The 25,324-nt window shown below is 54.1% G+C and overlaps 1 long non-coding RNA gene across 2 annotated transcripts; it reads left to right on the forward strand.

The window, feature by feature from the left end:
- The first annotated feature begins 711 nt into the window (after nt 1-711).
- On the forward strand, nt 712-9,052 carry LOC106148448. 2 transcript variants are annotated; one of them, XR_001233891.1, is made up of 4 exons: nt 712-799; nt 2,303-2,387; nt 8,080-8,162; nt 8,940-9,052. It is a non-coding gene; the product is annotated as an uncharacterized LOC106148448 (long non-coding RNA). The 2 variants fall into 2 exon arrangements; XR_001233892.1 differs by having other exon boundaries at nt 726-799; nt 2,306-2,387.
- The last annotated feature ends 16,272 nt before the right edge of the window (nt 9,053-25,324 follow it).

Here is a 25,324-nt window from a genome sequence, read left to right on the forward strand (position 1 = left end):
CCTCAAGCAACCCCTCCTCTGGGAAGCCACCTTGATTTCCTCCCTAAGTTCCCAGCTTTCTTCCACAGGCCCTTCCTCAATCTTCAGGCCTTGTGTGCCTCCTCCTCAGTCACAGCACCTCTGCAGAGGACCTCACCTGCCCCCTCACCGTGTCCCTAACCCTGAAAGGGAAGTGGATATCAAGGTTGCAGACTGTGATTCAACATTTGAATCCCTCCCCTGTCCTCTCTAGCCTGAAAGCCTAAGTCAGGCTAGCGCACTGGAGCCCATGGGATGCTGGCCTCCTGAGACCCAGGTCCAGCTATGGAAGATTCTGAGGGCTGAGACCTGGGCCTTCTGGACACAGAGCCCCCAGTCCCAGCTGACCCCTGAGCCCAGCATAGGCACCCATGGGGTTTCTTTTGGCCCAAACCTGGAAGCCCTGCCTTGGAGTCACCATCATGGGTCTCCAAACTCCCAGTCTGGCCCAGACTCTGACTTGGAGCTACTGTCCTCCGAGGCTAGATCTGTGTTCCCCCTTGTGTCTGACACCAAGTCTTAGCATTTGCCAGGGGGAGCCCAACAGGCCCAAGGGGTGTGGGTCACCCCTGGTTCCACCAGAGAAAGAGCAAAGCAGTTGTCGCACCACTAGTACAGGCGGTGCCACACAACAGCCTGGTGACAGATGAGAACCATGTGCGACACGGACCACACCTCACATCCGGGAATCAGCAGAGAAGGAGCCAGGCTGCCACCCCAGAGCTGGTCAGGGCAGAGCCCAGCAGGGCATGACTGGCGAGAAGGGCGAGGGTAGGAACAGGTGAGTCATTTTCCTTTTCACCCAGTGAGGCCCGGAGGACCCTTGGCAGGGTCCCTCTAAGTCTCAAAGTAGTAGGGACACTGCCCCATAGGGACAGCAACCCTCTACACCCACCCGGAGTACCTGGCCCAGGGAGGCCCAGGGCCCTCAGTGCAGGAGGGGCTCAGAGGCTGTCCATTTCTTCTTGGGAGGGCACCTGTCCAGCCCTCTGTCCCTGCCAGGTTGCCAGGTTGCCAGGGCCTGGGCTCTTTGCTGTCCGGGTAGGGCAAGCTGAGTGCCCCCACGCCCTTGGCAAGTCCCCAGTGAGATTCCAGGGAAGTGTTCCTGGGGGGTAGGCAGAGTAAATGAAGGAATGTGTGTGGTAGGAAGCAACACTGGTGACTCAGAGTGACTCAGTCTGGAGCCTGCCAGGGGCCCGAGGAGCAGCTGCCTGCGGGTACAGTAGCCCTGAAGCTGCCCACCTCAGGAGAGGGCCAGTCCCTTCCCCAGGGCCCGTCTCCCTGGCCAGCTTTGTGGACAAATCTTTGGCAAATTCTAGGAAGAGGATGCATGGCAGGGATCCGGACAGAGCCCAGGTGGAGAAAGGGAAGCTGTGAGGGGGAAGCAGACCCTTCTCCCCAGAGAACCTGGGAGCCTCCACCTGCATTTCTTGGAACCCACCTTATCCTAGAAGAAAGCTTGTTCCTGACAGGGAAACTGAGGCATGAAGCAGAAAGGGCTGGCCAGGGTCCAAGTGTTAATAGAGCTGAACCAAGAAAAGGATCCAAATCCAGGTCCTAGCTTGGGTCATTCCTCTCCCAGGTAGTAGAAGGCATAGGCATTACATGATGCATGCCAAAATTCTACCCATAAGGTCCTGCTGGTTCCACCAAGGCCCTCTCATAGGATCTATATTCCCTGCTAAAGGTAGACCTTGATGGTTTTTCCATTGTCTACCAAACAACCATCCATCCATTCTTCCATCCTGCTCTCTACCCATCAGTCCATCCTACTGTCCAGCCATCCACCCCTCTATCCACCAATCTACCCCTCTCTTTATCCAACCATCTATCCATCTATCCCACCATCCATCCTTCTATCCCACCACCCATCCCTCTATCTTTCCATCTGTATATCCATCCATCCATCTTCTACCCATCCTTTCTACAATCCATTCATCATCTGTCCATGCATTCATCCACCTGTCCACTATCCATCCAATCATCCGTCCATCTACCCACCCTTTCATCCACCCTCTCAACTATCCTCCCATAGACCATCCACAGATTCATTGGTCCATCCATCCTCCCATGTGTCCACCTGACCATTCACCCATCAGTTCTGTATTAGTAACTTAACCTTTTTTAATTTAAATTTTTCTTAATACTTGTTTGTAATAATGATTGCACTCATCATGGATAATTCAGTAAGTCTTGACAAGGTGGCAGATCCCCCAGTTTTTCTCTGACCCCTCAGTCTTCCACGCCCTACTGCTTCTTCAGTCATCAAGCTTTTTCACCCCAGCAGGCCAGTGACCCAGACATGCATGGCTGTGACCTTCAGGAGCCCATGGGCCCAAGAGATACATAGGATCTGCACCCAGAAAACTGTAAGCCAGGCAGAACTGCACTCCCACCTCTGCTGTTGGGCTTCATCCCGCATCACCTGGGGCAAGGGAGGGCCCAGAGTTCCACATTTTCCCACCAGCTGGCTCTGGGAGGAAGCTGCTGCTGCTGGGAGGGGACATCCATGAGGACAAGCAGGGCTTGTCCCTTCCCACCTGGACAGAACGTGCCTTCCTGCACCTCTGGGAGCATTCTGTGGTCCTTGGCTTTAGGGCCTCATTAATTCTGGCCCAGCCTGTGCCTTGAGATTATAGGATAAGAGGGAATTCCAGAGGGGCAGTGCAGCCTCATAAAACCACAATTGGTCGTGTTCTTCCTGTTATGTTTCTATAATCACAGTAATACCTAACAGCTTTTGCATTTCAAAGTGTTTTGTCCCTATGACGGGATTGGATGCCCACAGCAGCCACGCTGGTCAGGGAAGGAGGTAAGGAGACAACTTGCCCGCAGCTGAAGTCACTTGTGGGTACCTGCAGCATGGCCCAGGACCAGACTGACCTCTGGAGCCTCAGCTTCCCCAATTGTAGAAGGGAAAGGACACCCTGCAGACCCCTCCACAGTGCCCCAGGATTGTGATGAACAAAGCTGAGGCCAGCCGGGTGAGATCAGCAGCAGCCCTGGAACTGTCCCCACGGGTCCCTTCAGGGGATCCTGGTGGAGTCACAGACAAGAGACTCCTTGGTGACCTTGGCACCTGCCTGCCCCCTCCACACCCTGCAGATCACCTTCGGTTTTCTCTGCTTAGTGTCCTCCATCACTAACTATAAAATAGGAGACAGTCTCCCAGGTAACAAAGGGCTGTGGCTGACACAGACACCGGCAAACACAGCTGGCAATGAATGTGGCCAAGGACACGGCACCACGGGTCAAGGAAAGGCTCCGATGGCTGCTCTGGGCCGCCTTGGTCTCCATTTCTCTGGGTCGTGAAGCCAGCTAGAGTCTGGGGACAATGCAGTCAGGTCCAAGGGATCTGCTGAGACATCTCCAGGAGAGGAGAGAGCCCTTGGACACTGCTCCTGCCCAAGGAGGTATCCAAGTCTGGGGTTCAACTTCCAGCTCAGGGCAGAGACCTCTTCCATGACCACTCTGTGCTTCCAAATTGGCCAAGGAAGGGGTGGGGGTATTGGATCTCCCTCCAGTAACGGTTCTCTGCTGGTCTTGGCTGCCCCTCCTATGAAGTATAAAGGGGTCCCTGGGACCCTCTCAGGGCAGCCCCCAAGCTCTGGCAGGGTTTTGGCAAAAGGGGTCACACCCTGCCAGGACCCTACCCAGGGCGTCCCTCCCCACACCCCCATAAAGGCCCCCATAAAGGCCAGAGTCCCTCTCCATCCCCGGGCAGATATGTGAGCAGCGGGCAGGACCCTGACCTCTGCCCAGCCCCAGCTTCCCCTCCACACCACCCGCCCCAGCCTCGCCTCCCCTCCAGCTCTGCACGGCCTCAAGGCCCCAGTGCACCAAAACCTTGCAAGCAGTTAAGCTCACACATGCTGTTTCTCTGCCCAGAGCCCCTCCCTCCTACTCCCTCCCCTAGCCGGGAGCTCCTCACCCCTCAGGGGTCTTCTCAGTTGCCCCCTCCTCCAGGCAGCCTCCTCTGATCTGCAGCCAGCATTAGGGAAGCCCTTGGCACTCTGCTGTCTCACCATCTGGCTGCCCGTCCATCTCCCCCATCAGACCAGCAGTTTGTGAGGGCGGGGCCACACCAAAGTCACTGGTGTGGCCAGGGAGCCAGCATGCGGACTGAAGGCTGCTCGGTGGTGATGACGCCCAGGGTCCCCTGGGACACTGAAGAAATCACGCCTGGGAGGAGGCGCAGGGCTGGGCTTAGGAGTTTGTGTCCAATGGGCGTCATTTTCCTCTCACCCTCTTAACTCTCCATCCTCCCATGCCCACTCCAGCCTGGGAGGTGGGAGCCACAGAGGACTGAGCACATCCAGCAGGAGGTCAGCAGCCCACCTCAGCCCAGGGTTCCACGCTCTGCATGTGGACAAGGGTCAATCAGTGGGGCAAGAGAGAGGACCAAGAATCTCTGTGCCCAACCCCTCCCTGTCACAGCACCCCTGGTGGCAGCATGGTGGGTAGAGAGGCAGGAGGCCACAAAGAGAGGCCCGGATGGCCCCTGACCACGTGGATATGCAAATTTAGCCATTTACACCCCCATGAGCTCCCCGCTGTCCCTGCAAACCTCAAACACTGAGAACCCCGGCCACAGGGCTGGGAACTGCAGAGTCCAGGCAGGGTGCAATAACCAGGTGTATCATGTTTTTGTGAATGGAGCTGCAGCCAGCTTCCTGCAGTTGGCCACGCCTCACCGGTCTGGCCTGACCACTCTGTCACCCCGGGAGCAGTGCGGACAGAAAGAGGGAGCTGCACGATGAAAGTGTGAGTCAGACAGGCCGAGGCGGAAAAAGAGACATTCTTCTTTGGTTTCCCTGAGCCTCAGACTGAGACGTGGCCCAGGCCGGATTCCCAGGCCTGGCCCCCAGGACCCACCCAGCCCAGGATCGTCCACCTGCAAACTGGACTGCTCACTGTGCTTCGTCCTCAGACCCCCTGCTCCATCTGGAAGGGCACCCCACAGTCCCTGTCTGGGCCTTGATGGGAGGTCTTACTCCCTATTTATTCCTTCATTCAACCAACATGTATTTATTTATTTACATATTTATTTTTGTCTTTTTGAGACAGGGTCTCACTATGCAGTTCAGGCTGGCCTTGAGCTCACTTTGTAGCCCAGGCTGGCCTCAAACTCGCAACAAGCCTCCTGCCTCAGCCTCCTGAGTGCTGGGATTACGGGCGTGCACCACCACACCCAGCTTCAGCCAACATTTACTGAATACCCACTGTATGCCAGGCCTCAAAGTTCCCTGCCTTTATGGAGATGGTATCCGGTGGGTGGGGGGAGCAACTGAAACAGTCTTGAGTTTTTATTGAAGCTGCAACAACAGAGTGGCCCGGAGAATCAGGGAGGAGGTGACAAGGAGCCCAAAAGGAGGAGACAGGGCCACCCAACCAGTAGAGGATAGGACGTGCATTCCAGGTGATGGGGACTGCTCAGGAGGCAGCTTGGGATGCTCCTGGAACTACATCCGGTTGATGTGGCCAACGCTCAGGGAGAAGGGGACAGAGGATGTGAGAAAGCAGGACACAGCATAACCGGGAAGCTGGCAAGTCCCTCTCACCCTTGGGCCCAGACCCGGCCAGGGGCTGTCTAGCTAGGCCAGGAGGCTCCTGCCCTGCAGACAGTCGGCTTTGGGGAAGTTAACAGGCTCCTCTTCCTCGAAGCAGGCTGGAGGCCCCCTTCATCCCGGCACTGGGTGATACAGGAGTACAGGGGCTGCTGCAGACACCCCCCCCAAGCTTCTCTTGCCCTGCACCCCCGCCTGAGGAAGGCTCTTCCCCTGTGTGTGCCCCCCACCCGGCCTTGGACGAGTCAACCCTGCTGTCCCTTTAAAGGGACCTGAATCAGAGAGTTAAGAATGAAACTGACTCATGATAGGAAGGATGGTCACCAGCTGGCGAGGTGCCAGGGCTGCGGCGGGAGAGGAAGCGGGGTGACCGCAGCTGCTTGTATGTGCGCTGCAGTGCAGGGCAAAAACCACAAAACCCCATTTGAAATTCCACCGTGCAGCAAATTGTGTAATGAGGTTACCCCTCATAAAGGGGGCATTCAAGGCCCACCCGCCCTGCAGGGCTGGGGGCCTGCTCCTGGGGCCAGCTGATGGTGATGTCATCTTCCGTTAGGATTCCCCCCCCTTACCCCCCAACTCTGTTGATTAAGGACTTTAAAAAAATGCACCAGGAAACTCAAGAGCAAGCCAGAACGGAAGCCTTGGGTTTATTTATAGTCGATAACTCGTGTCCGGCTTGCTCCACGGGAGGCACAGTGGGAGGATGAAGAGCCCACAGGAGCAGGAGACAGAAACACCCAAGCCCCTGGGCTACACTGGCACCCAAAAGCAGACTTGAAGTGCCACTGTGAGCTCCCCAGAGGCCAAGGCAAAGCGAGGAACAGGGTGCTGTAGTGTGACATCACAGGAGACCAGGCCCTGCACCCGGGATTCCACTTTCTCAATGGTGAATGGAGCAGAGGGCGCTGAGTTGGTTGGGCAACCGGGCACCATGCCCAGCGGTGTCTGGATGCCCAGCGGTGGCCATGCAGGGCTGGGACCTGCAGGTGGACAGCATGGGGCCTCCCTCCCCTCTGGCAGACATCGATAACAGATCGCAGCACCTCTTCCCCACCAGATTCTGCCTCCGAGTCCCATTCCACACGTCCTCCAGGGACCATCCCCACAGGCCAGAATGGGACTGGAGGCTGCACCAGCTTGGCTGCCGGGCCTGTGACCAGCCGAGGACAGTTCTGCAAGGGTCTTGGATGTGGGAGCATCCCCACCCCTAGCTCCTGCTGGCATACAGCAGACGCTCAGCAGTGTCTGCTAAAGGCAGAGGGGAACTGGGTCGGGGGATGGAAAGGGAAGCAGGGACTTGGACTCCAGGCAAGCTGGTGAACTTGTCTGGGCCTCGGTCTCCTCCTGTGTTAAATGGGGTTGCTTTGAGGCTTAGGGGAGGTCGGCATGTGGCCTGTAGCACACAGGACTCCTGCGATGCCCTGTGCTCAGGAGGGGGAAGACAGTGATGATGGCAGCGATGCCATCTCTCTGAGGACAGGGGCAGGCAGTGCTGATGTTGAGCCCGGAGCATGGTGGCCTGGCTGGCTAGTCCTCCCAACCAGTCTAAGCTCTTGACTGGACCCAGCGGAGCTGTGAGGCTGCAGCCACGATGGGCACATCAGTCCCGCCCACCTTATCGAGGTCAGGACAGTCCAGGGCCCCATGAAGTGCTGCCTGGCGCTGGCCACTTCCCACTGAAGTGTGTGTCGGCCCACATCATACAGGATGGCTGCGTCATTTCTGCCAAAAGCCAGGCCTTGGGTGTGCTCCCCCTTGGCAGCTGATGGCCTTTCCAACTTCCACTTGGACGCTCAGCTCCGGGGCACCACCTGGCTACCCTGTGGGTGCCCTGTCCCAGAACAACGCAATCTTGGTACCTCCCTAGCCTTCTGGCCCATGACATGTCCACCTCCTCCTGCATAAATGCGCCAAGTGCCTCACTGGATACCTTCATATCCCTCTCATTTCTCCTCTGTTCCAAGCTCCAGCAGCAGCAGGCAGTTTCCCAGGAGGCCCTTTCCACAGAGAACCGAACATCCATCTAGTCACAGGGCCTTTGCACTGATTGTTCTCTCCACTGGCCAGCAGTTGTCTTTGAAGGAGGCCCCAGCACAGACGAGGAAGATACAGGCACATGCCCTCCACAGCTCCACCATGAGACAGGGCCTTTGGGAGGCAAGGGAGGTGCCCATGCCCTCTGCCTAGGAGACACGGTTATGGTCCCAGGATAGTGTCAGGGGTGGAGGCCAGGAGGTATCCTGAGCTAAGTGTGCCTCCCCCTGGGAACAAGCCCCAGGCAACAAGCAAGATCTTCTCAAGAGCAGACTATGGCCTCAGCACTCACTGGGACTCCCTGATCTGAACCTAGTGGTTGCACAGCTCTCTCTGGGGTCATGAGCCCCCCGCCCCTGCAAGTATGACAGCTGGCCCCTCCACAGCAAAGGGGACTGGGGGAGCTGCAGAAAGCACCTGGTTCATGGTGATGGAATCTCCTTCCTTGTCTGTCCAGGTGAGGGAAGACTCACAATTCAGGTGAGGAGACCCCTGGATGCCTGGCTTCAAGGGGAGAGACCTCTGTTCACCTGGCTCCAGGTGAGGAGACCCCTGAACACCCGCCTTTCGGCTCAAACCTAGCCTGGTTCTCTAACACACTTGGCTTCTCCCAGGCTCACTCTCAGGCCTTGCACGGGGTGGGTCTGTGGGGCAATAACAGCAAGAGAATGGAGGTGAGACCACAGGAGGGCCAGGCTGCTGGGTGGGCGGGGCTCACCTGGGCTTTCTGCCAGCCAACATTCCTTCTTCTTCCTCTGGGGGTAAGGCCTGGGTGGAGCCCACACACAGATGTGCCCCACCTTAAATTCTACCCTCAGTTAGAAGTGCCCAACTCACCTGGTCCCACTTGAGGCAGACTTAAACAACCAGCCCCCCTCAGTGATCCTAGAGTTGCCCAGGGGATAACAGAAACGAGATGCCATTCATTCATTCATTCATTCATTCCCCTTCTCATGTATCCATTACCTCATGCAGGATGGCTGCGTCATTTCTACCAAAAGCCAGGCCTTGGGTGTGCTCCCCTTTGACAGCTGATGGCCTTTCTAACTTCCACTTGGACGCTCAGCTCCGAGGCACCACCTGGCCACCCTGCAGGGGCCCTGTCCCAGAAGCAATCTTGGTGCCTCCCCAGGGCCCACAGCATGTCCACCTCCTCCTACATAAGGAGGGTCTTTCCTGGGCTCCTCCATCCTTCCTGGCCACTCATGCCCCCTCCTGGGTGGTTTGATAACAGTAGTAGATATGCACATACAGAGCCTTCTGAAGGGCTTCCTGTACCCAGGAACCTTAAGAGCAGGTAGGTCATGTAACTCACAGGGCCCGGAAGAGGGTGCAGTCACCGTCCTCACTTAGCAGAAGAGGAGCAGAGGAACGTGGACCTCACAGCTGGGACTCGGGAGCCGGGTAGAACCCACAGCCTGGAGGCAGCTGAGTGGGTAAGGAGGGTCTTCCAGCCTCAGCCTCTTGCTCACCTTGGGAAGCTCTGAAAACAGACATCATCCTAAGCCCTGCTCTTTGTTCAGCACAGGGAACTCTCCCCGAAATCCACAATGGGTTACTGAGCACTTTGTAAGTGCCCGGCCTGGTGTGGGGGGGACGACAGGGATGCCCCTGAGGCAACCCCCCTCATCCCAGCTCCACGTGACCATGGTTAAGGCCAGTGGGAAATACAGACAGTGAGCCTCAAGGGAAACTTCCAGTGTGGCCAGGAAGGTTGGAGGAGCCCAGAAAAGACCCACAGACGAGAGAGGTGGCTGTGTTGTCATCCACTTGGCCTGGGACCTGGAGGTCATCAGGCCGGTCACGTATGCCTGCAGGCCTTGTCAGGGCCTGGACTTTATCCAGAAGGTGGAAGGCCCTGCATGTGGCAAGAACAAGGCCTTATTTGCCCCTTTAGAACCTTCCTCTAAAGCTGAGTAGAGGGGGACCAGAGTGGGGAGGAGAAGAGGTTTTCATGGTCATCCAGGCAGAAGATGGTGGTGGGATGGAAGGTGGCCCGGACAGGGCTCAAGGTCAGATTTAAGGTGCAGGTTAGGAGAGAGGGTTTCCAGACAACACCCAGAGGGTGCTGATAACCTTCGGTAAGAAGGGGCGCCTGGATGCCCCAGGAGGGCTGTTCCCCCGTGTGGCTCATGCTGGTAGGTGCCCACGGCACAGCTGCAGCTCCTCTGTGCCAGGGTATCACTGTCACTGTGCCCACTGGGGCTGCTGCTATGCACACTTGCCTCCTGACCCGTGCTGAGACCTTCCCTACTCCCTCACCTGCTCATCAGCGCCACCCACTGGACGCCGAGGACAGGCCCCCAGTGGTTTGCTGAGGGCAGACCCTGATGTCTCTTGTATCCTCATTTTAGGGTTAGGAAAAAGGCTGTCTGAGGTCACTTAGTATCTTAGCTACTTTTCTCTCATTGCTGAGACAAAACACCCAACACCCAAAGATAAGGACGGAAAGGTTTATTTAGCTCACCCTTTGTGGAGGTTTCAGTCCCTAATCAACTGGCTCCAAGGCAGGGTGGTGTAGCATAGGGGCAACAGTTCAAGGCGGCAGAAAACAGCAAAAGCAACAAGAACAAAAGGTGGGGAGAGGCAGACAAGGTGGGCAAGCATCTTTTCCTCCCCTATATTGTACTCAGGCTATACCCACAGGTGGGTGTAGCACTCACACCATTTTCCTGTCCTCCTCTTGCACAGGCTCAGGATGTTTACAAAGTAAGGACCCTGGCTCCCTGCTGAGTCACTTAGTTAAACTTCTAAACTTCTCAAGTTGACACAATGAACAACATCCTAGAGTGGTAAGGGCATGTCCTCTACACAGCAGGATGTAGAACTCCTAAGTTACTTAGTTAAGCTTCTAGACTTCTCAAGCTGACACAATGTATCAACCATTATACCCAGTCAGGGAGAGAAGGAAGTGACCTGAGACCTCAGCAGTCCCGCCTGGTAGCTCCTGCCCAGGGAGACCCCTCTGAGGAGCAGACTTCTGGAAGAGGGTGATGCCAGGAAATGCCTCATCCCTGCCATACACCCTGTCTGCTGTGGACATCCCAACAGTCCTAGATCCTTCCTGCTCCCCTCCACTGCTCTGAGACTCAGTCACACCATGGTCTACCTCAGATCTGCAAAGCTCATTGTTCTGGACTAATGTCTGCCTCTGAGACACCTCCACCCCAATAGCCCTGCTGGGTCCTGCTGGAGGAGGAAAACTATAAAATCTGCCTCTAACACTCAAGGTACAGCCTACCTGCTAAAATACATGACTCAATAATGGTTGTGATAGTTCTGGTGATGATGTTGATCAACATTTGATGGCAATGGTGATGATGGTGATGATAATTATCTGATGGGGATGGAGGTAACTGGTGACAGGGTGATGATCACGGTGACAGTGATGGTGGTGTTGGTGGTGGTGATGGTGGTGGTGATGGTGGTGGTGATGGTAGTGATGATGGTGAAGATATGATGATGATCATGGTGGTAATGATATTGATTGTGAGATGGTCATCATATTGACGTGATGACTGATGATCACTCTGATGATAGTAGTAATTAAAGCAGTGTTGGTGATGGTAGTAATGGTGATGACAGTCAAGGTGGTGATGATATTGATGGCAAAATGGTGATGATGATAACTGATGATCATGGTGATGATAATGGTAATGATGACCGTGATGGTGATGATGGCGGTAATGGTGATGATGGGGATGATGATGATAGTGATGGTGGAGATGACAGTGATGGTGATGATGGCGGTAACGGTGATGATGGGGATGATGATAATAGTGATGTGATGATAGTGATGGTGATGATAATAGTGATGGTGATGATAGTGATGGTGATGATGATGGGGATGATGATGATAGTGATGGTGGAGATGACAGTGATGGTGATGATGGCGGTAATGGTGATGATGGGGATGATGATGATACTGGTGGTGATGATGGTGAAGATGGTGGTATTGATGGTGCTAATGACTGATAATCATAGTGATGATCATATCAGTGATGATAACTTTTACTGAGCATGCATCTCATGATAACTGTATGATATGGGTCTATTATTATCTCAGTTTACAGAAGAGGAAACTGAGGCATAGAGTGGTTTAGTCTCCTACCTAACTAGACAGCAGTGGAACCTAGAGGTACATCAGGCAGTTGTACCAGAACCCATATGCTAATCGTTTTCCTATACTCCCTTGGTTTACCCTACAGAGCCACCTGTTTGTGGCCCCTCCCCTGGCACATTTTGTCTCCCTCCAAAGGCTACATGCTTCATTATCTATCCACAGCATTCCAGAGTGAGGGAAGCCCTGGGCACTGCCAAGGAGGGACCGCAGCCCCACTGGCATGGGAGTATGTGAGCTCCACCTGCACAGCCCTGCACCCACCTCCCAATCCTGAGGGAGCCGACATGACCCTGCCCCCCTCTCCCTACTGAGCAGCTGACCAGCGGCAGAACCAGCTGTAGCCTCCTGCAGGGGTGGGCACTGGCCAGCATGCAGCATGGCTCCCCAGGACTCTTTCCAGTTCTTGGGCCCCTCATTGGCCACAGGTGGACTCTGGAAGGTGGCTGAGGTGGCTTCAGATGCACCTGAGCCTGAAAACCTCTGCTGCATGGATGACACCCTGCCCGGGTCAGCGTGGAGGCTGCATTGTTTTAAGATACTGTGACACGGCAGCTTTGTTTGCTGCCCAGTCTCAAAGTGGGGCTCTGAAATCTCTACCCACACGATCTCACCTACCCTCCCAGCATTGTTTCATTTTACAGAGGAGTAAACTGAAGTTTTGAGCAGGCAAGTGGTGTCCCTGAGACCATCAGCCAGGATGTAGTTCAGGGCTTCTCAAGACCAAAGGTCCTCCCCATCCTCACTCTTTACAACCCTGTGTGACCCCTTGGGAAAGAGAAAGGCTGACACTAAATCAGTTATTATACATACTGTGGTTGGCAGAATTCTAAGAGACTCCCAGATCCTACTCCGGCCCACACACTCTGTCTAGTCCCGGCCACCGGGGATGTGACAGACTGCACTCCTGTAAAGAGGGTGGTGTGAGATGGTGCAGCTGACCTGTCCACTTTAAGGAAAGGACTAACTAGGAGTGCAATGACCTCATCAGGTGAGCCTGCTAAAAGCAGAGCCTTCTTTCCAGGTTGTCACAGTGTGGCAATGAGAGATCCCAATAATAAAAAGCCCTCCCGCCACCACTGATTTGAGAAAGGAGGGGGACCGTGTGGCAAGGTCTGAGGGCTCCCCAATAGCTCAAGTGGTCCCAGTGACAAACAGCAAAGACGTGAGGATGACAGCTTCACCACCACAAGCCACTGACTTTGCAATGATGCAATAGCGATATGCACTCAGCAGTGTGGGCCTCTCCCCTGTTGCTCGCTGCTAGTGGCAGCCCCAGCTCTTGGTCAACCCCTAATCATAAAGGTAAACAACCAATACTCTATACTGTGCTGCATTTAATAAATTGCAAGAGACTCTCAACATTTTACTATAAAACAGGCATTGTGTTAGGTGATCTGTCCAACTGTAGAATAACGTGTCCAGGCAAGTGAGGTTAAGCTATGCTGTCCTGTAGTTCAGGAATATGAAATGTATTTTCAACTTGGGATCTTTCCAGTTTACATGGTTTAAGCTGCTAAGGCCTGTCCACCCAGACCTACTTGGGGACTGAGGAGCTGGCGGGTACCCCAGAGACCAGTGTAAGGTCTGTTGAAGGCGTGTCAGGCCTGGCTCTGCCTCACTGGGCTCCTGCACCCTACTCAAGAACAAATAGAAGCCAGCTGGATGTGGGGTAGACTGAGAGAACGCATTGGGAAGTGCTTTGCTCTATGTACAGTGAGGTTTGGAGGGCTCCTACTGTGTGCCGTTCCCTGTGCTGATCTACGCTCCACCTTCCCCAAGTGGACAGGAGAGAAACGGCAGCCCATGCAGGGGCAGCAGATAGGCCAAGGTGCCATGGCTGGTAGCGAACACATCAGGGAACCATGCCGTGTGGTGTCTGGGGAGGGTGACCCCTGGGGAAGGATCCCCAGTCTGGCTCCCGAATAGGGCTATCCCAAAACCTAGACAGTTGCTTAACTGAATGTGTTCCCCTCCCAGCAAGCTATGCAGACTGTGAGCTGAGAGCAGGTAGCCAAGACAGCCCAGAGGGGGACAGCAAGTCTGGCTTTAGATCTCACAGGTGGCAGAAGACATCAGGTGGCTCTGGGCAATGGGAGGGGCTCACGCAGGATTTTATCTCAGGAAATGTCACAAGCTATTCCAGGCCTTTGAGATAAGAAAATTCAATGGTTTTATCCAGTTGCTCTCATGGTTTTTCCTCAAATGCCATTTCATTTCAGCCTTTAGAGCACAGCCAGCTCAGGCGGAGCATACAATGCCATAGTTCTTCCATGCTGTACGTGGCAGACACGACTAATCGATCACAGAGTCCTTGGTTCAGGCCTTGAGCAACTGATCTTTGGAGAGGTTGGGGATCAGAGCCCTCGCTTTATCATGAAATCAATGTGAGGCCCATTAGGTCTGACTATGCCCTTTGGCTACTTTTTACCAAAAACAGTTGAAAATTGCTGTAAGGTAGTACAGAATGAGGATGAGATAGTTATCTCTCTGTGTGTCATTCTGTTTTTATTGCAAACACACACAGGTGTGCAGAGAGACAAAGGCAGAGCAAGGCTACATCATCTTCTGTGATCTACAGCAAAGTAAAGCATAAACCACCAAGGACTCCAACACGGGCCTGGATGGTGCTCACTTAATGTCTGTCGACTGAAGGAGCCTCTATGGTCCAAGCCGTTGCCAGCCGGGCAGATACTCACTGACACCGCCTCTAGGCCAGTTCACTTCTCGGCCAACTCTGGGTGAATCAGAGCTTTCTCTCTCCCGGGGATGCAGTGTAGGGTGAGAGGCAGCGTTCTCATTAAACAGCTGAGGAATCGGGGCCTGGAGAAGTTTTCCTGGAATCTTTAAATTACTGTTGAGATGGCATTGCAGATAAAAACACAGGAGGCTGCCAGACGGGGCTGTCCCTGGGCCCCCCAAACCCCACTCCTTCCTCTAAGGAAGTCATGGGTGTCCGAGAGGATTTTAGGAAATGGCCCTGCTTCAGGGACACTGCTTAACGTTCCCTTTAATTAGAATGAGTCTCACTTGACGGGGGCTGCGCGCGAGCAGCCCTGCCCGCCCTGGGGATGCGCGCTGACCCGGGGATCCCGTGTCCTGTCTGCACCCGCCCAGCAGCAGCCAGAGCCCAGCGCCACACCCCTCGGGCGGACGCCCCTGTGGGAACCCGGGCCCGGACATTCCTCTGCTCAGAAGAATGCGTGCGGGGGCTCTGGGTCCTTGCCAAGTGCAGTGGCTGGGCAGGCTGGGCTGGCAGAGCGGGAGCAGGAGCGTGCTGGGCAGCCTGGGACTGCTGGAGTGGGTGGGAGCTCTCAGCCAGGCAGTTCAGGGTCCTGAGCAAAGGCCAGAGCTGGTGAGCCCAGCTGATGGTGAGCGGCCCCTGCTAGGCCAGGTAAGGCCCTGGGGGAACAGGTGGGGCCACGAGAGTTCACAGGGGCCCCTCCAGAGCCCTGTGGGAGACAAGGCAGAGAGGGCGGCCCTCGGGCCCCACCCACCAGGGCACACCCACCTCACCCCGGCCCAGACCTCCTTGGCTCCACGGCAGGCAAGGGCAGCTATAGAAAATTGTGAAGCGTGTCTGGGCCCTGGCTGGAGAAACCATGTTCCTGCCAGGGCAGAATCATCACCCCTCAGCCCTCATTTATCACTGATTCATTCGTTCGTTTGTTCAACAAGTACCCACTCAGAGCCAGGTACCTCTGCTGACCCCAAAGAACACAGCGATAAACAGAGCTCCTTGGGGAGCTGAACCCACTGGGAGAAGCAGCCTGTGAACAAGGAAGGGAATAAATCAGTGGTGACAAGGTGTGACAAATGAAACAGCCCAGTGGGGGAAAATGCCAGAGAGTTTTACTTAGGAAATGTGGTAAGGAAGGATCTCACAGCAGGGGTCCCTGAGGAAGAGGCCTGCAGGGTAAACGAAGGACCTAGCAGCGTGGGGACTACAGGGAAGGCATTCCAAGCTGAGGACACAGCAAGTGCAAAGGCCCTGGGGCCCGAAGGGATAGAGTTGTTGGGGACACAAGTAGGAATGTAGCAGAGCTGGTGCACCAAGACCCAGGGGGTGGTGTGTCCAGAGAGGCCACTGTGGGGTTGGATTCCAGTGCTTTAGAGGGATTTACATGGAGAGGAGATGGCCGTGGGTGAGGGCAGAGGCCGCTGATGAGCCCTGCAGGAGGCCACCTTGCCAAGGCTCCCCTTCCACACTTGGTGAGGCCCCTGGGGATGGTGCCAGGGAAACTGCCTTCACCCCCACTTGTACACACCAGTCAGACCCAGAACAAAGATCAGGTTAAAAACACTCACAGCAAGTAGCTGGAGATTACAGAAGTGCAAGAGAAGCTAGGGCGAGGCTGCCCCCAAAATGCGTGGTGAGCACACGCCCCAGCACCCCGAGTGTGAACCCAACTCAGAAAGAGGAAGCGAGGCTCAGGGGGCACTGAGCCCTAGGAACTGGCAGCAATCGTCATTTTCCCATTTTACACATGGGGAAACTGAGGAATGTGGCTAGGCCCCTAAGGCCACCTGAAGTTGAAATCCCGTTGTCCTCTGCAGGGCCCAAGGCTCATGTTCTCACACCAAGTGACCTGGAGAAGGTCATGTGACTGCTAGGCTGGGCACAAAGCCGGCTCTCCTGACCCTGTGCTTCTTCCTTACCCTCTCCTGGGGCGTCCATGGGATTCCAGAGCCTTTCACCTCCAGAGGAGTTATCAGCGCCTATCTGAAATTACACCTGTGCAAAGCGAGTTTGGACTGAATCCTTCCCTGCGATCATTTTCCCCGGCATTGCTGGGTGAAGCGTCTCCACACGCCGCAGGGTCTTAGAGGTGGAATTACACTTATGCCCCCAGCTTTAACTCCAAACACAGCTGGTAATTAAAGTACCCCCTGCCACCCTATTGAGATGACATCCATGGGCACCACACCCGGTCCCCTGCTGAGTGGCAGACCCGATCAGGCCTGGGTTGAGCAGAGAACTGCCATCATTTTGGGCCTTGGGGGCCAAATCAGGGAGAGTCTGTGTCTGCCGAGGACCCCACTCCCCCAAGCACAGTCGTCAGGTTTGATGCCTAGAGCAGCCCCATGGGAGGTCATCATCTCACTGTGCAGTTGAGGAAATGAAACTCAGAGAAAGCCCTCTGCCTGGGGCCACCCAGCCGAGAAAAGAACCAGGACACAGACCCAGATGTCTGGACTCTTGTCATTTTTTCCAAAATTATGAGGTGTAATCACAAGATGTGGCATAGGTTTAATCTTTTTAAAATGTATTACAGTGAAGACACGTTGCCATTAATCTCCTGCAAAATACTCCCCCCGGCTTTGAACATACTTACCCGATTGTTCTTGCTACTTTTTGAAGAAGTCCTGGAAGTCCTCTTCCCCACGTCTTTAGCGGCGCTGTCGCGGCTACCTTGATGTCCTGAATCAATTGCAAACGTTTACCTTTCATGCTCATTTTGACTTTGGGGAAGAGCCAGAAGTGGTACAGTGCCAGATCCGGTGAATAGGTGGATGAGGACATTCTGTGATGTTTCTTTTTTTTTTTTTTTTTTTTTTTGATGTTTCTATTTGACAGAGCTTGACAGACATTTTGAGCTGATGCAGGACATCAAGGAAGCCATGAACAGACATTCATGAAAGAGGACTTCCGGAACTGCTTCAGAAAATGGCAAAGATGATGGCAGAAGTGTGTTGGAAGAAAGGGAAGAGTATTTTGAAGGGAATGGATGGCATTGTTATCTTTTAATACAATGCATTTTAAATTTTTCTTTATATATTCACTGTATATGTTTATTGCATCTCACACGCCTTGGGGCGGGTCAAGCTCCCTTGGGGCGGGTTTCAAGACAGGGGCAAGGATGAACAAATAAACAAGACTCCAGGCTGGCCTTCACCTCATGGCTAGAGGAAAGGAGCCACTCTCCATGGAGCCCTAGTTTTGGAGGCTTTGGAGGGTGCAAATCCGCCAGTGCTCTTTCCCTATGCTCTGCTTCCCAGCTGCCATGACCCGAGCATCCTTGTTCCACCGTGATGTCTCTGCCTTGGAGCCAGTTGACCACGGACCGAGACCTTGGAGATCATGAGCAAAAATAAACTTCTCCTCCTTTATGTTGTGGATGTTGGGAATTTGGCCCCAGCAATGACCCAGTGACTAACACACTTGGTCAGACACATTGCCCCAGAGGAACATGAGCATCCCTATCAGCAAGAGTTCGAGGACTCTTTCATTCCTGCGGTGTCTCAGTCCTCTCCTGGGCACGCTTGTGGTCAGGGACAAGCCGAACAAATCCTCCCCACAGCTTCCGGCACGTTCCTGTGGGAAAATACCATCAAGCATCGCTCTCCTCAGGGACAGCTGGGGAGGAAAGGCTCTTCCTGCACCGCAGTCGGAAATCTTGTCCTCCACTCACCGAGATGTGAGCAGCTCACCTATGAAAGAAATGTGCACTTAAAAATGGGCGGAGACATGGCCAGGCAGGAAAAAAGAGCGCTTGAAGGAATGAAAAATTGCATAAACAGATCATTTCTCAATAATTTGGTAGTCAGTAACGATAGGCAAAATAAGCCTTCTGTCCCACGCACAATCAGATCAGATAGTGTGGCCTCCGCTGTGAGAATTAATTCTGTAGATAACATGGATTATTTATTGTGGATCTTTCATCATGTGGTGACTCAGCATAGAAGTACTGATGTTACTGTTTACACACTAGGCGACATGGAGAAGTTGGTTAACTTGTCCAAGATCATGCACCTAATAAACCACTGGCAACCCACAGCTGCAGGCCAGGAGGGCTGCAAAGCCAGTGCTTCCCGATCCACCCCATTCTCACCACTGGGCAAGAGGAGCCTGTCACCCTGGCTGGGAAGTTGTAAAGCCAGTGACTGGATGGATTTGCTTTCAACCCACTGGGTTTTTGTCACTTCACCCAGTGACTAGCGCCCTTGCCTTATACTCATTCAGGCCTGGCACGGGGAATTTGAGGAGCAGTTTGTATGTAGGTAACTCAGTAGGTGGGAAGATGAGCAACTAAATGAGTGTGGGGAGTTTAAGTGGATAGATGAATAATCAGTGGAGGGTGCTGGGTAAGACGAGATGGACCAGTGGTGAGATGAATGGATGGATGCTGCATGCCTGGATGGCTGGTGGATAATGAGGTGGATGGTTGGATGGATAGATGGATGGATGGATGGACGGGGTGGGCGGATGAATGGATGAGTTTGTGTGGATTGACAATGGAAGATATATGGTGGAAAGCTGGTGGATGACGTGATAAATGGATGGATGGGTGAGTTTTTGGTGAACGGATGGTGGAGACCTTGTGTGCGGATGGCTGGTGGGTGGTGTGTTGGGACAGTGGGTGAAGGTGATGGAGAGCGTTGGTTAGAAGGAAGATGCATGGGTGGGCAGCCCCAGCTGAGCAGTAGAACTGATGAATGACCAGGGCTGCCCCATTCTCAGGACATAGAATCAGGCCCCTAACCACAGCCAGTGAGCAGGGAGGGAGGGGAGACTGGCTGAGGAAGGACATGGTCAGAGATTCACCCTTGAAGATAGACCTTTCTCAAATGCCTGCTACCGTGAAATCTAGAATCTGTGAGCAAGGAGCACCCAGAGGGCCACACTGAACTCACAGCAGGGGACACAGAACAAGGACTGTCTTCCCTGGCCAGAAGCCAGGCAACCAGGACCCGTGCAAGGGCCTACCCTCGGCGCAGGCCTCTGCCCTGTCTCTGCGCCTCATCTGGGCTCCGGCAGCTGATTCCTGCCCCAGTCTTCAGCCTAGGCTGTCCCACCCTGGGTCTGGCCAAAGCTCTTGGACACAGGCAAGGCTGAGGGGGAAAGTGCTTGGGTCCCAAGGAGGAGCTGAAATGGTCATGACAGTATCTGGCCCCTGCCCTAAGGAGACACTGGCCATGAGGGGTCCCTGCAAGGCAGCAAGGGGCCATTTCCAGGGATCCTCCGACATCCTCAAAGCCCCTGGGGTCCCCAGGATCCTCTATCCATGGAGCCATAGAGTGACCACGATGACCAATGGCATGGCCTGTCCCCAGGCTGGCACCTCCCCTGCACGGAAGGCGGAGCTGTTCCCACCTGCGCAGCTGGAGTTCTGTCAGTGCTGCTTGAAGGGGAGGGGCGGCCCTGCTCCCAGGAGCTCTCGCTCGCACCCCCAGGCAGGTGGACCCGAGGCCAGTGGTTTAGGGACCCCTGGTTTTCATGGGTTTCCCTCTTTGAAAGGGATGCCCCAGGCAGTCAGGCCCTGACTTTGTGTGAACCAGGATGCCCCCTCCCCCACCCCACATGGTGCGGGACCAGAGTTCCCCCAGCATCACACCAAAACAAACATCTGGGAACTGAAGACAATGGTTCTCTGGGAGCCTTCGCTCCAAGGCTGTGCACCTGTTGTCCTGCTCCTTCTGACAGATTCCTCAGAGGTCAGCTCAGGGACCTGCTGGCCCATTTTGTGGGTGGAATTAGGCCTAGGTCACTGCTGGGCCCTTACTATAAAATGGGACATGAGAATCCTGCCAGGCCACTGACCTCCTTAGGTCCATGACCCAGCACTTGGCATGTGCCTGCACATAGTAGGCGCATACACTCCATCACATGGCAAGACTAGTGCACGCAGGGAGGCCTGAGTCCCAGCTCCTCCTTTTACTGGCTGTGTGACCCAAGGCAAGTCACTTAACCTCTCTGAGTTTCAGGCTGGGTTCTGAGGAACGCAGATCATAATATAAGCATGGTGAGATCCTTGCAAGAATCCAGCAAGTGTCTGTAAACCATGTGGCCCAGAGTCCACACATACCAGGTGCACCCAGGGGGCGGGACTCCAGCTCACCTGTGGGCGGCTGAGCCCCCCACACACCGCCCAGCCTCCAGCCGGGAGCGTGGGAACTTCCTACTGTTGTGTTTGTCTTGGGCTGCTCGGGAGCGGCTGCCACCCTCTGTCAGCCCAGCGTGAAAGGGAGAATTGTTCTCGTGACCTCTGCTTCCCTTGTCAAAGGTGACTTGGGCCCGAGGCAGAAGGACAGTCCTCTTTCCTGAGGACCAGGCCGGCGGGCCACCCACCCTTCCAGAGCCTGCAGGAGCTCACTGTACTGAGGGAACCTACAGCCTCCTCCTGCCGAGCCGGCAGCCAGGCAGGGCTCCTCCCCCGTGCCACTAACTCCCACCAGTTACCTGGTCCTCGTTCTGCTCCACCACCCAGCTCCGGCCCAGGACCCAACTCAGGATCAGGGGCTCTGCTAAAGCAAGCTCTTCGCGGAAGTGAGATCCCCATGCAGCCAGGGCAAAGTGCCCTTCTCCCCTGCACCTGACTGCACCCTGCCCTGAAGCCATGTCTGGAGGGGGCCCACGCGCCCCTACCCAGGTGGAGACCCTTTGTCCACTAAGTTATATCACTCCTCCTCCGTCTCCTCCACCTGCTGGCCATGGGGCCAAGGGTCCGTTCTGCCCCTCCCCCAGCCCACTGCCCACCTCCTCTGCTTCAGGGAGGCTGGCAGCCCCAGGGCATAACCCTTTGGGCTTTGGCAGTGGCAGAATCTTCTGGAGACCGGTCACGGGGCAGCAGCTGCAGGAGGCACATCCAGGGTTAAGGACAGCCTCAGATCACGGAGACTCCATTTCCGATTTGCCAAAAGACGCCGATTATTAATGATCATTGTTCTTTCCTTATGGGGCATGAAGAAGGCAGGTTCAGTTCACAACCGGAAAAGCGGCAGGTCAGGGTTCCCAGAGTATGAAATGTCAGCCTCCGGCAGCAATGACATTCACCCAGGAAGGCTAAAAATAGCTGCAAAACCTCAGCCTGGAGCCTCCAGAGCTGGTGGACCTAGGTGAGCCAAGGGTGGAACGCACTGGCCCACTGGGTCAAGGCGGCGCCTTTACCTTCACGTTCCTTAGAAGATAGAAATAAGGTGAACTTGAGAAGGCTCAGCACAGAAGGCTTTTGCTCCTTTAAATATGACCTTATGTGTAAAATTCAGGTGGAAGAAAACATACAGAGCCAGTCTTCAGGGGGATTTGGCCAGGTGAAGGGTCTGTGTTTGGCCGACTCACCCTCCAAATAGTCAAGGATGTGCCAGGGTGCGCAAGCTCTCATAGAGTGGCGGGTTAGCCTGGCGGAAGCCAGCACAGCGCAACAGAGCTTCTAAAATGACAGAAATGCCTTGTGTCAATACTGTCCCATCTGATACCCAGTGACCACAGGGAGCTATCAAACATTTGGAATGTGACCATTCATTGAACAACAGAATTGCTAATTTCATTTTATCTCAATCAACTGAGACTTAAGTAGCTATACTAAGTGGTAGCTGTGGCTACAATATTGGACAGCATGGTTTTAGGTCTACAGGGAAGAGAATGGCAATTGATTGGCTGGGTCTGCCAGGGATAGAGGGTGGAGGATGTGGTGTAAAGGCTACATCACTGATTGGCCAGTGATCCAGCTGATCTGAGGCTTAAATGAATGATTATGTGGCTCGCACAGCTATAGCATTTAGGGCAGGTGTCTGTGAAGTTTGGTAGCAAGTCTCACTCTTCATCTCCTGGTCTGTACTCAGCAGGCAAAGGGCTCCTTCCAAAATACCACACCTGCCAGGGATATAGCTCAGTGGCACAAGTGCCTTCCTGGCATGCATAAGGTCCTGAGTTCAATTCCTGGTACAAAAGAAAAAATACCAAACCTGCCATGTTCTATCTGATGGATAGATGGTCTACAACCCCATCAAGGCCACCAAGAGTATTCGCTAACCATGCCTCTCTGGCCTCACCCCCTTCCTTCTCCACTTCCATTCCAGCACAGAGCCTGCCACCCCAAAGGCAAGGGCCCTTTCTGCCCCCTCTTGGCCCCCCCGGAGCTGAGCACCCAAACAGACTGTAGGAGGCCTATATGGCTCCAGGAACTCCTGAGTGTATTTTCCCATTGTACCCTCACAGTGATAAATACCATTATTGCCCCATTTTATAGATTAGGACACTAAGACTCAAAGATGGGGAAGGTTTGGCCAAGAACAGGAAAGAAAATAGCACATCCAAGACCTAGGGCTCGGTAGGGTAACCCCCTAGACGGTGGCTCTGTTGAGAATGGAAGACAGGTCACAAGACATGAAGTCCAGTATTTCTTCCACTGTTCCCCTGCTAATGCAATAATGTCATATGGTAGTAGAGAAAGAGATGGGTGGGTAGAGAGAAGGGTGAATGGGTGGGTAGGGAGGGTGGATGGATGGATGGATGGATGGGTGGAAGGGTGAGTAGGTGGAGAAAAGGATGAGTAGATAAGTAGTAGATAGGTAGAAGATGGATAAATAGGTATACGTGAGACAGGAGATTAGAGCATGGCAAAGCTGTCTGAGGGAGCAGGTGTGACCTGTTAATTACAAAATCCCAGGACACATGTGCAGAACAATTCCCAAAGCCCTGCACATGGACTTCTCGCGAGAACTCAAACAGGTTTTCGATAGTATAGCCGAGACCTGACATCAGCCTAAGGAGTGGATGATACAAAAAGGATAGTTGCTGTTGAGTTTTTGCCACCACATTTGCTCTTGCATGGCTGGTCCACCCTCAAACTGTAGGGTGTACTTCTTTTCCTACTTTTACTTGGCCCAAAGTTTTAATAAAACTTTGCTACTATTTGCACTTGTCTTGACCAATGCTTTGCTCAAGACAGAAAGAACCTAGAAACCATCTCCAGAAAGAGGTTCCAGCATCCCAAAATCCAATAACAGATCCAGTAATAGATAGGTAGGTGAGTAAATGGATGGAAGGATAGATGGATGGATGGATGTCAGCACAGAATGCCTTTGCTTCTTTAAATAGGACCTTATATGTAATAGTCAGGTGGATACAAAAAATGAGCCAGTCTGCATACGGATGTATGGATATTTGGATGGGTGGGTGGATGGGTAGAAGATGGCTAGATGATTGGATAGATGGGTAAAATATGTATGGGTGGGTGAATGAGTAGATAAATGGATAAAAGGATAGTAGATGGGAAGAGAATGGGTGGATTGATGGATGGATAAAGATGGATGGGTGGGTAGATGGGTGGATAGATGGATAGGTGGGTGGATAAAATGATAGTAGATGGGTAGAAGATGGGTGGATGGGTGGATATGTGGCTGGATGGATGAGTAGATAGATGGATGAGTGGGTGAACAGAGAGATGGGTAGGTGAGTGAAGAGGTGGACAGTGAGCTAGTAGCTAGATGGATGGAGGGAGGGAAGAATGGCTGGGAGAATGGAGAGACTGGGCAGTGGCATGAGTGTGGATAGATGAAAGGATGCAGGCATGCATGAACGAGAAGGCAAGCAAACCTGGTAAGCAGGGAGGTCAAAGTCCCTGCAGGGGGGTAGATGGGATAGATAATGGTCCACCTTCGCTTTTAACCATTTCCAGGTATGTCAAAAGCCACGTCATGCAAAAAAAATTCTTTGCCGCCTTGTTTTTAAAGAGATAAAGCCCTTGGCAAGAGGAGCAAGCCAAGGAAGCCCTGGGCTGTGGGAGGGCCTGTTCCCTCCCCCTCCTGCTGGCTCCCTGAGCTCCTCCCTGGGGCTGCTTTCCCATGGGAAGGCTGAGAAACAATAGCAAGTTCTTCTGAATGGGACTCGCCCGAGCCAAAGAGTAAACACGCTGAGCAAAGGGCGGACCGGAGGGTGTGTGGCAGCTGGGCGGAGATTACATAAGCAAGACTACCTGGGAGAGGCACTGAGCCAGGGGTCCTAACAGGCAAAGGGGGGCCTGGAGAGGGAAGGTGGAGCTCATGTGGGCAGGAAGCCTGTACAGCTCTGGGCCTCACTGGGAGAAGGAGCCAGGCCATTTCGGGAGGGAGAGCCCTGCTAGGTAGGGTAGGTATGGTCCTCTGCATGGTCCGCTCACACCATGAGGGACCTGTGGGTGATCATTTCTTTTGATTTTCACCATAGCACTAGTAGCGGGTGGAAGAGTTGTGTTCCATTTTATAGAGGAAAAATGAAAATGAGACATGGGGAGGTGTGGCCAGGAACCAAGCTCATGTGGTCAATGTAGGGGGAGCAGGGTATAAGCCTGGCATAGCTCATGAGTCTGCACAGTGAGCCAAGCTCTATGGCCAGCCACCTGCTCTTTCTTCTGTCCTCCCCTGCTCCCTTCCTTCACCCCTTCACCACCACCCCTGCATCCCTTCTTTCCCTCTTTCTTCCCTCCCTCCCTCTGTTCCATTGGATCCCAAGTCTGTCTATATTTCCAATCATCTGTCCATCACCCACCCACCTCACCCCAGCCCCCAGTGGGACAGGCATCTGGAGCGGGACCAAGAGAAGCATCCAGTCTTCACAAGGGGTGTCCCGCTGCGCAGTAACAGGGCTTAGGGCCTCCAGTGTGGAGTCCTTTCTCCATATGCAGATGCACAGGGCCATCACAACATTCTCTGTTAACCTCCAAGAAGAATTCAGAGCATCATCCACGCTGGGCTCAGAGTAGGCTCCGAGAGCTGGATTCAGAGTGACCTGGGAGTCTCTGCTGCAGGGCTCAGGTAGGGAAGCGCTCTAGAAAGAGGCAGCCGGGAACTGGCCTAGGCAGGGGCCCAGGAGCCCCGACAG

Source organism: Chinchilla lanigera, unplaced genomic scaffold, assembly GCF_000276665.1.
Source record: "Chinchilla lanigera isolate Chin_1 unplaced genomic scaffold, ChiLan1.0 scaffold00021, whole genome shotgun sequence".
Lineage (NCBI taxonomy): Eukaryota > Metazoa > Chordata > Mammalia > Rodentia > Chinchillidae > Chinchilla > Chinchilla lanigera.